This window comes from Bison bison, unplaced genomic scaffold (assembly GCF_000754665.1).
Source record: "Bison bison bison isolate TAMUID 2011002044 unplaced genomic scaffold, Bison_UMD1.0 scf7180017864110, whole genome shotgun sequence".
NCBI lineage: Eukaryota > Metazoa > Chordata > Mammalia > Artiodactyla > Bovidae > Bison > Bison bison.
This window is the reverse complement of record NW_011494682.1, coordinates 408,077-422,595: the sequence shown is the minus strand read 5'-3', so window position 1 is coordinate 422,595 and position 14,519 is coordinate 408,077.

Below are 14,519 nucleotides of genomic sequence, written 5' to 3'. Positions count from 1 at the left end.
AGTTCAGTTCAGTTCAGTTCAGTCGCTCAGTCATGTCAGACTCTTTGCAACCCGCCAGGCCTCCCTGTGCATCACCAACTCCCAGAGTTCACTCAAACTCATGTCTATCAAGTCGGTGATGCCATCCAGCCATCTTATCCTCTGTCATCCGCTTTTCCTCCTGCCCCCAATCCCTCCCAGCTTCAGAGTCAACATCCAATTTAAATAACCTGAAGATGAAATACCCCTCCAAATACAATCTTCCTCTGAAAAGCCTCATGCATATTTGCCTTGTACTTTAAGCAAAATCCACACTATTATGAACAAAGCAGAAGTCTGCTAATGTGCAAAGACTGAATGTTTTGAATCTCTGAGTTCAGCCACGGGGGTGTGCTTACCGTGGCCCAGTACCAGATGAGGGGTCCAGCCAAGTGTTAGTCATATGAGTCTCAATACAGCTGCTTGGTGTGCCAGAGTACAGCCACCTGATTTTATATCTTTGAAACTAAGTACAGTACCACTTAAATAAGTCCTCTTTATAAAATCAGAAGAATTGAAATAAAAATAGATTTCATAAGGTAATTATCTTTTACCAATAAACTCAATCAAGAAAACTGATTTTTTTTTCCCATTAACTCAAAAGTTATTTGTCGCAAAATGGTTAACAGCACACAGTACCTGAATTCAGGCTCTAGTGACTCAATTAGGTCTTGAGCAAGTTACTTAAAACCTCTAGGCTTCAGTTAGCTCATTTGAAAACTGAGTTATAAATTGGGAATTACAGTTGTTAGAGAAACTGAATTAATAAGTGTAGAATTCTTCTAACAGTATGGCATCTGATCCTGCTTCTTAAGAAGTATATATTCACACTGCAGGTCTTGCAAAGCACTTTGAATCTTATTTCTCATTCTCTATATCATTTTTTCTTAGTGGGTAGAAATGATGGCTGCCCAAATAAAGAGAAGAGTAAAAAAGTCCAGAATATATGATTTATTAAATGAAAGCTACCATGGATTATTGATGGTGATTTTTATCTGCGGCTGATGGAAACAAAGGTGGATTATGGAGTGCCACTACAATCATGCAAGGTAAACAAAAATGTGCTTAGAGGTACAGGGGATGGAAGGACTAGAGAATACCTTACATGAAATGTTTGGTTTTGATATTACCAAAGCAGTCAGTGCACAAACAACTTTTCCAGGGTAAAGGCAACTCACATATACTCTGATATATTATATTTCTATCTCAACTAACACATTAAAAGCAAAGAAGTTCACATGTGTGTTAGTGAGTCCACTTCATTCACCACTCAAAATATTAACTATAATACATTTTATGATAACAAGCATTAAAAAGTAAACTCTCCATTCTTTTTTCCCTCAGCAGCATCCAAAGAACTGTGCACTTCTGTGGAGGATTTCCATTTGAATAGGAAAATGAAGAAGAATCTCAGGAATGGAAAGATATTTAAAAACAAATTTAAGCAACAACAAATTCACTCTACAAAGAAAGCCAAAACAGCACTAAGTTCTAGCTTCCTCTGCCCCCTGGGTTGCTTAGTCTATCCAAAACAAGTTGGGGGCCAGTGGGCACACAAATCTCCAGTGCGGTCAGTTGAGTACAGGAGCAGTCATTTACCCGAGTTCCCCTATTCTAAAAAATTCAGTAATCATTCGTGGCAATGAGGCCAAACATGCTGTTGCCTTGACCACAGAGTCATCTAACATCTGTTGCCCCTTCACTCTTGGCTCACCTAGCCCTTGTTCTTGGCCACAGAGGTTTTGGTCTGGCTTCTCACAATCAGTATATAATCCTGGAAGCAGGGGAAAAAAATCAAATAAAGATATGGTCACACCAAGATTATTCTAGTCATGCTGTCCCAGTTCAATAATATATGCACAACCAAAGGAATATTTGGGTCTTGAAATAATTTTAAATTAAAACTTTATAAACAAACAAGGAACCAGAGAGAAACTGCCAACACCCATTGGATCATAGAAAAAGCAAGGGAATTCCAGAAAAATATCTACTTCTGCAACATTGACTATACTAAAACATTTGACTGTGTGGATCAGAACAAACTGTGGAAAATTCTTAAAGAGATGGGAATACTAGACCACCTTACTTAATACACCATCTTACCCATCAGGTTTTTCAACACACAAATGCAAAACCCGTATGCGGGTCAAGAAGAAACAGTTAGAACCAGACAAGGAACAACGGACTGAAGAAGGAAAGGAACAGGCAGAGCTGACTTTGTCTTGAAAAAGAAGGAAACTCCAGCTTGCACTTTCAGTGAGCTTTGGACTATGTGCCTGGTAGTCATGGGGATAACATATGTACAGCCAAACTGGCATCCTGGACTGATAAACACCAGATTCCATACCAAGATTTCCCATTGCCAAAAAGAATATAATAATTGCCTATGTAGTCAATCACCTTTGTAATCTTTATGGCACCTGTTGTTATGGGCTACAATGTATAACCAGCTAACCCTTCTGATTATAAATCATGGCTGTAACCAGATTGTGTCTCCCCTTAACACTTCCCAAGCTAGGTTTAAGGAATTTGGGGATGTGGGCTTGAGCAGTACACTTAAGGTATATAAGATTTTCACAAAAGTTGGTCTGGGTCCTTGGCTAAGAGAGACTCTGCCTTGGGCCTGCCTGTGTAATAAACTGCCCTCCACTATCTGCATTGTCCTTCTGAGTGAGTTTGTTTCCTGGGATGCATGGCTATAACAGGACTGCTTCCAAATTGGGAAAGAAGTACGTCAAAGCTGTATGTTGCCACCCTGCTTATTTAACTTATATGCAGAGTACATCATGCGAAATTCTGGCTAGTTGAATCACAAGCTGGAATCAAGACTACTGGGAGAAATATCAGTAACCTCAGATATGCAGATGAAACCACCTTTATGGCAGAAAACAAGAAGGAACTAAAGAGCCTCTTGATTTAGGTGAAAGAGGAGAGTGAAAAAGCTGGCTTAAAACTCAACATTCACAGAACTAAGATCATGGCATCTGGTCCCATCACTTTATGGCAAATAGATGGAGAAACAATGTAAACAATGCAATACTTTATTTTCTTGGGCTCCAAAATCACTGCAGATGCTGACTATTGCCATGAAATTAAAAGATGTTCACTCCTTGGAAGAAAAGCTATAACTAACCTAGACAGCATATTAAAAAGCAGAGACATTACTTTGCCAACAAAGGTCCATCTTGTCAAAGCTATGGTTTTTCTGGTTGTCATGTATGGATGTGAGAGTTGGATCATAAAGAAGGCTGAAGCCCAAAGAATTGATGCTTTCAAAATGTGGTGTTGGAGAAGACTCTTGAGAGTCCCCTGGACTACAAGAATATCAAACCAGTCAATCCTAAAGGAAATCAACCCTGAATATTCTTTGGAAGGACTGATGCTGCTGAAGCTCCAATACTTTGGCCACTTGGTATGAAGAGCTAACTCATTAGAAAAGACCCTGATCCTGGGAAAGATTGAAGGCAGGAGGAGAAGGGCATGACAAAGGATGAGATGGGTGGATGGCATCACCAATTCAATAGACATGACTTTGAGCAAGCTCCAGGAAATGGTGAAGGACATTTCTCCAAAGAAGACATACAGATGGCTAACAAACACATGAAAAGATGCTCAACATCTCTCATTATCAGAGAAATGCAAATCGAAACCACAATGAGGTACCATCTCATGCCAGTCAGAATGGCTACTATCAAAAAAGTCTGCAAACAATAAATGCTGGAGAGGGTGTGGAGAAAAGGGAACCCTCTTACACTGTTGGTAGGAATGCAAACTAGTACAGCCACTATGGAGAACAATGTGGAGATTCCTTAAAAACCTGGAAATAGAACTGCCATATGACCCAGCAATCCCACTGCCGGGCATACACACTGAGGAAACCAGAATTGAAAGAGACGCATGTACCCCAGTGTTCATTGCAGCACTGTTTACAATAGCCAGACCATGGAAGCAACCTAGATGTCCATTCACAGATGAATGGATAAGAAAGCTGTGGTACATATACACAATGGAATATTACTCGGCCATTAAAAAGAATGCATTTGAATCATTTCTAATGAGGTGGATGAAACTGGAGCCTATTATACAGAGTGAAGTAAGTCAGAAAGAAAAATACTGATACAATATATTAATGCATATATATGGAATTTAGAAAGATGGTAATGATGACCCTGTATGTAAGACAGCAAAAGAGACACAGATGTAAAGAACAGACCTTTGGACTCTGTGGGAGAAGGCAAGGGTGGGATGATTTGAGAGAATAGCATTGAAACATGTATACTATCATATGTGAAATAGATCACCAGTCCAGGTTCGATGCATGAGACAGGGTGCTCAGGGCTGGTGCACTGGGATGACCCTGAGGGATGGGATGGGGAGTGAGGTGGGAGGGAGGTTCAGGATGGGGAACACATGTACACTCATGGTTGATTCATGACAGTGTATGGCAAAATCCGCTACAGTATTGTAGAGTAATTAGCCTCCAATTAAAATTTAAAACTTAATTTAAAATTTAAAAAAAGAAAAAAAAATGGTGAAGGACAGGGAAGCCTGGCATGTGGCAGTCCACGGGGTCACAAAGAGTCGAACATGACTGACCAACTAAACGACAACAACAAAACAAACAATGTGAAAAACAAGTATCCAAATGCATGAATATAAAGTTTTTTTTAGCCCACTTGATTTTGTAATGTTTCTCTGTATAAGAATGATTCTCCTCTCTTTTGCTCCAAGAACCTCACTATTCAGAAGAAAACCAGTCCTTCAATGTTAATCAGTTTCTACATTAAACCTTATTGTTTATCTACCCTCAAATAAACAATACTCTGACAGGCTAATTACAATTCCTGAGCATATATTCGGAGAAGGCAATGGCACCCCACTCCAGTACTCTTGCCTGGAAAATCCCATGGACAGAGGAGCTTGGTAGGCTGCAGTCCATGGGGTCGCTAAGAGTCGGACACAACTGAGCGACTTCACTTTCACTGTTCACTTTCATGCATTGGAGAAGGAAATGGCAACCCACTCCAGTGTTCTTGCCTGGAGAATCCCAGGGATGGGGGAGCCCAGTGTGCTGCCATCTATGGGGTCACACAGAGTTGGACACGACTGAGGTGATTTAGCAGCAGCAGCAGCAGAGCATATATTCTTTTCTGTAGGTTCCCCTTCTACCTGGAGAACTCTCCACAGGTGATCTAAGACAAAGTTAAAATGTTTCACTTTCCTCTTCTCATCCCAAGGCAACTGACTCCTTCAGCTTTGTACCCACTCACGTTGAAAGTAGCTCTTTTGCCCCTTTCCTGTTTGCCCACTTCTGTCCCCCTATAACCTTAAAAGAACTTAATTATAGGAATGAGATCACTCAGTTCTGTTCAGTTCAGTTGCTCAGTCATGTCTGACTCTTTGCGACTCCACGGACTGCCACACGCCAGGCTTCCCTGTCCATCACCAACTCCAGAGCTTGCTCAAACTCATATCCATTGAGTTGGCGATGCCATCTCATCCTCTGTCATCTCCTTATCCTCCTGCCTTTCAATCTTTCCCAGCATCAGAGTCTTTTCCAATGAGTCAGTTTTCACATCAGGTGGTCAAAGTATTGGAGCTTCAGCATCAGTCTTTCCAACGAATATTTAGGACTGATTTCCTTTACGATTGACTGGTAGGCAATTTAAACTAACTCCTGTCTTATGCTCTCCTTGTAGATAACCTGTTGACTCTTCCTAGATTAAAAAGAATGAAGAATTAAGCAGTTTAAAAATGACTTGCTCTCTACCCTCAACACTCTCCTTAGATATCCTGTAGGCAGATCACTCAAGCAAGATAATATCAGCCAGTCTTCAGACAAGGGAGAATGATGCAGAACCCAACCTCCTGTCTCAGTTCTTTGAGATTCTTGCTTCTTTTACCCTTTAAAAACTATCATGGCTGAATAGAATCTTCAGAGCTGGTCTTGGGACATGAGTTCCGCTCCTCTGTAGATTGCTGACTTTTCTTATTAAAGCATCTTTCCTTCATCTCTCCTTTCTACTGATATTTGCCTCTCAATTATTGGCTTTTGAGCAGCGAGCAGCCAAACCTAAATTTGGTAATACTGTTAGTTTACACATTAAATTGTCCTGTCACTGCTGATTTCTACTTTTGCTCAATAGATATTTGGTGTCTCAAAGTCAAGAAACCTATATTATTCATCTTTGTAAACCTGGTGTTCCAGCAATAAATACTATTAAATAAATAGTTGAGTGGTGTTGTAGATTGGGTACATGACATACATGTCCTAGGAGTTAGAAATATTAACCCAAATCTGAAAATATTACTAGACAGACTAATAGACTGAAGCACAAGAATTGCTCTGTTATGTTAAAGATTCAATCAGAAAATAGGCATATGACAACAAAATGATAATGTGAACTAATAAAATGTCCTTTATTCTCCATAGTGCTTGAATCAGTCCCGGCACACAGGAGGTGCTTATCAAATGTTGATTAATACAGTAAGTAATTTCCTGCCTTCTAGGTCTGAACTCCCTGTTAAGGGTTCACTGTCTCTTCCTTTTTGTCCAAGTCAAAGAATTCATGGCTTTCGTCAATGTCTAGAGAATCATCTCACACTGGAAAGGGCATTGCCACTAGTGTTAGACTAAGTGTTAGTTGCTCAGTTATGTCCAACTTTTTGCGACCTCATGAACTATAGCCCACCAGGCTCCTCTGTCCATGGGATTTTTCAGGCAAGAATACTGGAGTGGGTTGCCATTTCCTCCTCCAGGGGATCTTCCCGACCCAGGGATCCAACCCAGGTTTCCCATATTGCAGGCAGATTCCTTACCATCTGAGCCATCAGGGAAGCCCTCATGGAAGAAATAACTCAAGTCCTATATACACATGGATGTGCTCAGGTTTGAGGATTTTTTTTAAAAAGTCTTATAATCAAAGAGGTTAAAATGTAATGCAGTTTCTTAGTCGTGGAGAAGCAGACCATTTATAATTCTTTCCCCAACTCAGCTGGGACTCATTTGGGAATACTAAAAGATATCTTAGATGTTTTATCACTCTCTGAGTCACAAATCTTTCCAGATTTCAGAATATTACTCTTGAATCAATCTTCAGACTCATGTAAAATATAAGGCCCCATAAACACCAGTATTCTGAGGCCAGGTGAGATTCTATTTCTATTCAAAATCCTAGCACAAGTGTTACAAGGAAAATACAGCACAATTTTATAAGAAAACATCATGATGACACCTCTATGTACAACTTTAGAGAATGCCTTCTAAGCTTAAGAAATATTTGCAAAATGTCTTTTTTTCTAAGCCTAAAAGAATTTCTATAGAATGAGTATTTGTAATCTTTTTTTATTTTTTCCCCTAAAATCTGGAATGGGAACTAAATAAGCATACAAGAACTAAGGGAACAGTAATCAAGGCTTAGGTGTAGACATGAGGAGTTAGGGCTAGGGCAGTCACCATCATTAATAACATATGAAGAACTGATGACTTATTATTTGTGCAACAGGAGGAGAAATAATCAGATATTGGGAGGATATCTGCATATCAGGCTGGACAGCATACACAGTAAAAAACATATTTTTCAAACACTCAGGCCTTTAAGGAAAGAAGAGTGACTTATTAGATGGGTAAAACAGAAAAATGTGTTAGCACAAGTGTGGCCCTTGGACTTCAGACTAGTTGATCTACCTTGTGGGTTCATTTTCTTATTTCTACTTCAGGAAGCTACTGAAGCAGGCTCTGCCCTGAGTGGGGAGGCCTAAGGGTTTCCTGCTTCACTGCCTGAAACTGGATGAAAAAGCCCATCCAATTCTGTCAAAAGACTGAGTCATCCATTTGTGTTCAGGTTGCACTCTTCAATTCAGCATTACTGTAGGAAAACTAGTATGTTGATCTCTGTCTGCATCCTGTGTCTACTTATCCATTGGTTCAGAAGCCACGTTGGAAAAAGACATGATTAACACTCCCCAAACCCCAAGAATCACCAATGTTTAAGGAAAGAAACATGTAAAAAAAAAAAAATGGTCCTACTGGTGAGTGGCGTACCATGAGACTTCAGCATCATGGAAACAAGAAGAGTCAAGTTTCAAGAAGGAGGCAGTGGTTAACCATTAAGTTAATGGAGATGTCCTTCTCAGCCAGGATGAAAATGCATATGTGAGGTGTTGGTCCTTATTAAGTTGCCAGTTATTCAGTATTCAGCCACCAGGCCCCAGCAAAGAAGGATAATGCAAAGGCAGGTTAAAAAGGTTCTGGCCACCAATTCAAGTGTGTGGAGGTGGGGCTTTTCCCACCAGAACATAAAGCAAGCAATGCTCTGATACATCTGGGTGTCCTATAATTTAACTCAATTCTGATCTTATCTGCCTGGAGATAGCACCAGATCTTACAGATCTTACCAGATCTTATCTTACAGATCTTACAGATCTTACCAGATCTTATCTTAGTCCTACACGACCCTCCTCTCTTCAGACAGTAATCAGAAGCCCAGGTCATCACTGTATCTGACTGACAAACTATAGATGGTAGGTTCCAATGAACCTCTTCTTTGAATTTCAGAAACCAGTCACATGTCCAGGCTGTAACCTATACTTCTGACAAACTAGCTATACATCAGAGGTTCCCATGATCCCCTCTTTGGGTTGAAATAGTTGCTGGAATGGCTCATAGAACTCAGAGAAACATGTTACTGACTAGACCACCAGTTTACTATAAAAGGATAAAATTCAGGAACAAGTAGGTTGAAGAGAAGCCCAGGGCAACATACAGAGAAGAAGCACTAAACTTCCACACCCCCTCTAAGGGTACCACTCTGCCCACACTTCCATGTTTTCACCAGTTGCAAAGGTCACTGATATGCGTTCCTTTGGGTTTTATGAGGGCTTCAATACACAGGTAAGATTTGAGTAAATAATTGTCCATTGCTGATTGATTCAACCTCCAGACCCCCTCCTCTCCCTCCCAGAGGCTGTGGGATAGGACTGAAAGTTTCAACCCTCTAAGACCTGGTTGGCTCCACTGTCAACCAGCCCTCATTTTCAGACGTTTTCCCCGAAAGTTACCTCATTAACATAACAAAAGATACTTTGCTGTCTTCATTTAAAAAATTCCAAAGGTTTTAGGGGCTTTGTGCCAGAAATGACAAAAAAAAAAACCCTAATATGTATTTCTTATGAGTCACAGTGTCATGCAAATGCTCTAAAGTAAGATGACTAAGGAGTAAAATCAAATGAATGTATGTAATAAAAAAGAAACAGACTCACAGGTATAAAGAAGACACTAGTGGTTACCAGTGCAGAGAGGTAAGGCGGGGGAGGCGAGACAGGTGTATGGCATTAAGAAACACAAACCAATACAATATTGTAAAGTAATTAGCCTCCAATTAAAATAAATAAATTTAAATTAAAAAAAAAAGAAACACAAACCACTGTGGTTAAAGTAACTAAGCAACAAGAATATATTGTAAAGCACAAAGAAACAAGGTAATTATTTTGTAATAAATTTAAATGAAGTACAACCTATAAAACTATTGAATCACTAGTCATATACTGAAACTAATATATTATTAATAAATCAATTATACTGTAATTAAAAAAAAGAAAAAAGAAGTCCTAATTATAATCATAGTTGAGGGGGTGGGGGTGTCAGTCTAGGCCCTTAGTCAGTCCAGTTAACTTTAGTTGTAATTGCTGGCTAACATAAATAAAGGCGGACTCAGGCCATAGCATTGCTTAAGACGACAGAGAAAGTTAGGGTTGTTGCCAATGCCACACGGCACACTCACTAGTGTAACAAGAAGGGACTAGAGTAGATAAGAACATAGCTTTCTATACAGAGTGTTCCCCAAGTGGCTCAGGGGTAAAGAATTCACCTGACAGTGTAGGAGACACAAGAGACGTGGGTTCGATCCTTGGATTGGGAAGATCCCCTGGAGGAGGAAATGGCAGCCCACTGCAATATTCTTGCCTGGAAAATCCCATGGACAGAGGAGTCTGGTGGGCTACAGTCCATGGGGTCACAAAGAGTTGGACACGACTGAGCATGCACATGCATACATTCAAAACAGAGGCGTATGAAGGAATCATATGGCCTGTTTTACTTTTGCTATGTATTCCTTGAACATCTCTTTATGCTGAAAAATAGAGCCATTTCTTGGGTTATAAAAACTCATATTTCATTATGGAAATTGCTAAGGTGGATGGATCATTCTATAAGTTCATAAATGGCTAACATGAATAATACGTGTGTGTGTGAGATAATGTGTTTAAAACATCCTTGCTTGCTGCTAAAGAACTAAGGAAAGAAAAAAAAATCTTTCCTCTTTCTACCTGTCAACTGCAAATCATCACTTGCCATCTACCTTTACAAGGATTAAATCATGTGCTGCTGCAGCTACTGATTTTCAACACCCCCTGAAAGGAGTCCAGGGCGGACAGCATAAATGAGGCACTCTGTGCTCCAGGGAAAGCTGGCAGGACATGTCTTCAGATAGTTAAATATTTTCAGGAGCTGATTACATGAACCCAATTTTTGTATCTCCTCATACCTAGAAAATGACTAAAATCCTTCATGATGATGAATGTTCCTCATGACTAGCAAAAATTTTATGAGACTAGGAGAAATCTTCCAGAAAAATATGTGCTTGATTGCATGTATTCCCTGTTCACCAAAATCTCACATATACTGACTTTCCTCCCTGCTTTTTTGGAGCAGTTTCTCAGAGCTATCTAGGATGCTGTCTCCTAGGCTCTAGTCCTCATTTTGCCCCAAATAAAACTTAACTGGCAACCCTCATATTGTTGATTTTTTAAAGTATGCATACCATTCAGTGAAGCAGTTCACATAGAGGAGAATTTGCTACTAAAAAGCAATGTTTCTAGAAATTACAGTTTTGTAGCAATTAGGAGAATAGCCATGTGGAAAGAAAAAGCATCAGAGTATCAGGTAATATGAAGAGAAGCAAATAGGAAAAAAGAGATAACAGAGGAGGTTACATTTTGGGCAACAAGCAAGTGAGGCAGGGATGTGAGGCATGGTTGAATTAGCTAGTGCCAAGCTTCCAAGGGGAGCTAATAAGGTCAAGTCTGACAGTCACTATGGAGTCAGCCCCTTGGCTCTTGAGAAGGGGCAAGTAGAAGTTAAATGCTGGACAGATATGTAAGCCCAGGACCAGTAGATTTAAATTCAATCACACTATAAATCAAGCGTGAACTTTTTTTAAGAGAAAATGATCTTAATCTTTGCCATGCAGATAAACCGAACCTAGAAGCTCTTAGGAAAAAAGTCTCAATTCAGAAATAGAAAAAATGTTTTAAACCTTTGAAGACATCTGAAAAAAAACTGCATTTCCTTAACTGCCCCATATCAAATTTTCAGTAAAATGCTTAAGAAAATATAATGAAGAATATTCACTGCATCAATGAAGTGTAAGAAAAGAAGATATTAATTCAGAAATTGGGATAAATTTCTGTTACAAGGCTGGTGTATCAAGGTTGAGAAACGCAATAAACAGCCTATGCCTGCTTTGCTGCTGCTAAGTCACTTCAGTCGTGTCCGACTCTGTGTGACCCCAGAGACGGCAGCCCACCAGGCTCGCTGGAGTTAGGCTGAGGGAAGTTGTGGCCAGTTCACATCATCTACCCAAAACCCTATCATCACTCTCCATCTGCCATCTAATCACGACTCCAGTGTTGGATCTGTTCCAAACCGGAAAGTGAAAAGTCATTGCTTGACTGTATCAAAATTATACCAGTGGGACATTCCATGTTATATTTCTCTTCCCTTCCATGTTCCTTCAGTATCTCTTTTACACACATTCAGAGACTGCATTCCTGGCATTATGGGCCAGTGGTGGAGGAACAGGAGAGGTGGTGCCAGTCTGCAACTTCTCACGCCCACATGGCAAGCACAGTAGCTTAGGGAATAGGCTGGGAGAGTATTTAGAGCAATGCATGCTGCAGGCTGGAGAAGGCAATGGCACCCCACTCCAGTATTCTTGCTTAGAAAATCCCATGGACAGAGGAGCCTGGTAGGCTGCAGTCCATGGGGTCGCTAGGAGTTGGACACAAATGAGTGACTTCACTTTCACTTTTCACTTTCATGCATTGGAGAAGGAAATGGCAACTCACTCCAGTGTTCTTGCCTGGAGAATGCCCGGGACAGGGGAACCTGGTGGGCTGCTGTCTCTGGAGTCCCACAGAGTCGGACATGACTGAAGCGACTTAGCAGCAGCATGCTGCAGGCTGAGGTACTTAACACACCTCATCTTCTCACAGATTCAAAGAATTATACAGTGGAAGTTAGAAAGTTTGTATATCTCAGCACATGTTGAACCTTTGATAGGCAAAAGAAATTGACCTAGAAGTTATGTACATTAACCTTGACAGCAGGCCATCTCGAAATAGATGCAAATTCTATGTTTTGACAAACACCAAGTCTGTGTAAACCTTTCCTCATTCACTGACAATTAAGAGGGAGTGTACACAGAGAAAGACAAATAAGACATGTAATCTGGGCTGGAAGAAGCACAAGCTGGAATCAAGATTGCTGGGAGAAATATCAATAACCTCAGATATGCAGATGACACCACCCTTATGGCAGAAAGTGAAGAGGAACTAAAAAGCCTCTTGATGAAAGTGAAAGTGGAGAGTGAAAAAGTTGGCTTAAAGCTCATTCAGAAAACGAAGATCATGGCATGTGGTCCCATCACTTCATGGGAAATAGATGGGGAAACAGTGGAAATAGATGGGGAAACAGTGGAAACAGTGTCAGACTTTATTTTTTGGGGGCTCCAAAATCACTGCAGATGGTGATTCCAGCCATGAAACTAAAAGACGCTTACTCCTTGGAAGGAAAGTTATGACCAACCTGGATAGCATATTCAAAAGCAGAGACATTACTTTGCCAACAAAGGTTCGTCTAGTCAAGGCTATGGTTTTTCCAGTGGTCATGTATGGATGTGAGAGTTGGACTGTGAAGAAGGCTGAGCACCAAAGAATTGATGCTTTTGAACTGTGGTGTTGGAGAAGACTCTTGAGAGTCCCTTGGACTGCAAGGAGATCCAACCAGTCCATTCTGAAGGAGATCAGCCCTGGGATTTCTTTGGAGGGAATGATGCTGAAGCTGAAACTCCAGAACTTTGGCCACCTCATGCGAAGAGTTGACTCATTGGAAAAGACTCTGATGCTGGGAGGGATTGGGGGCAGGAGGAGAAGGGGACGACAGAGGATGAGATGGCTGGATGGCATCACTGACTCGATGGACGTGAGTCTGAGTGAACTCTGGGAGTTGGTGATGGACAGGGAGGCCTGGCGTGCTGCGATTCATGGGGTCACAAAGAGTCGGATACAACTGAGCGACTGAACTGAACTGTGCTGCAACTACTGAATCCTGTGTGTCCAGAGCCTGTGCTCCACAAGAGAAGCCACCATGATGAGAAGTCTGTGCACCTGGTCACAACTGGAGAAAGCCCATGTGCAACAACAAAGACCTACCCTAACCAAATATATAAGTAAATTATTTCTTTAAATACTGTAGAAAAAAAAGATATGGGTATGAGATTAAGAGGTAAATATTACTGTGTATAATATAGGTAAACAACAAAAATATGTTGTACAGCATAAACAAATGTAGCCATTGTTTTATAATAACTTTAAATTGAGAATGTATTTAAAAGAAGAAGAAAAATGAGTGTGCAGAAAACAATCTACCATGGATTGAAATTAAGGTAAGGGTTCAGATCAAAAAGATTACTTCTGAAAATTGTTATAAACCCCAGAAAATAGTTTTTAGAAATTAACAGCTTCATATTTAATTAAAGAAAAGGAAAGCATGCCTTCCAAAATAAGAGAAAATGTTTACACAGAAAAGTCAAAGTTAGAAGAAGAGATCACTGGCTCAGATATAAAGGATGGAAACAGAGATGAAAAAGAAGATAGACGTCATAAAGAATGTCCACAAGCAAATAAAAGTACACTCAATAATTAAAATCTTTATGAGAGAAACCAAAGACTAGAAACTATATACATTAAAAGTGAAAATAATGTGGATGTAAAGCTTATAAAGTTCTCCTAGGAAAAAGGAGACAAGAGCAAAAAGAGAAAATTTCTTGGAGAGAAGTTGGGAGATATGAAAAAAGGAGAGCAAAGTACTAACCTGTGAGATACTACTGAGTCCTAGAGAAGTCCCCAGATGTTAACGAAATACAATGATTGAAGTTATTTTAGGTAAACAATGACAATAAAACTTTGCTAAGAAGAGGCCATATTAGAAACACTTTCCACTAACCAGCCAAAACCGAGGACAGAAGTGACATATTATTAGACAAATTCTAGAAATTTATTTAAGTTTACAAACATTAAAAAGAGGAAAGTTTTTTTTTAATTTTCTTGCTTTAGTTCCTTAGTAGTAAGCAAGATTATTTCAAGCACATATCTTAAACACACACACACAAACACACACACACACACACACACACACACACACACACACACACACACACGAC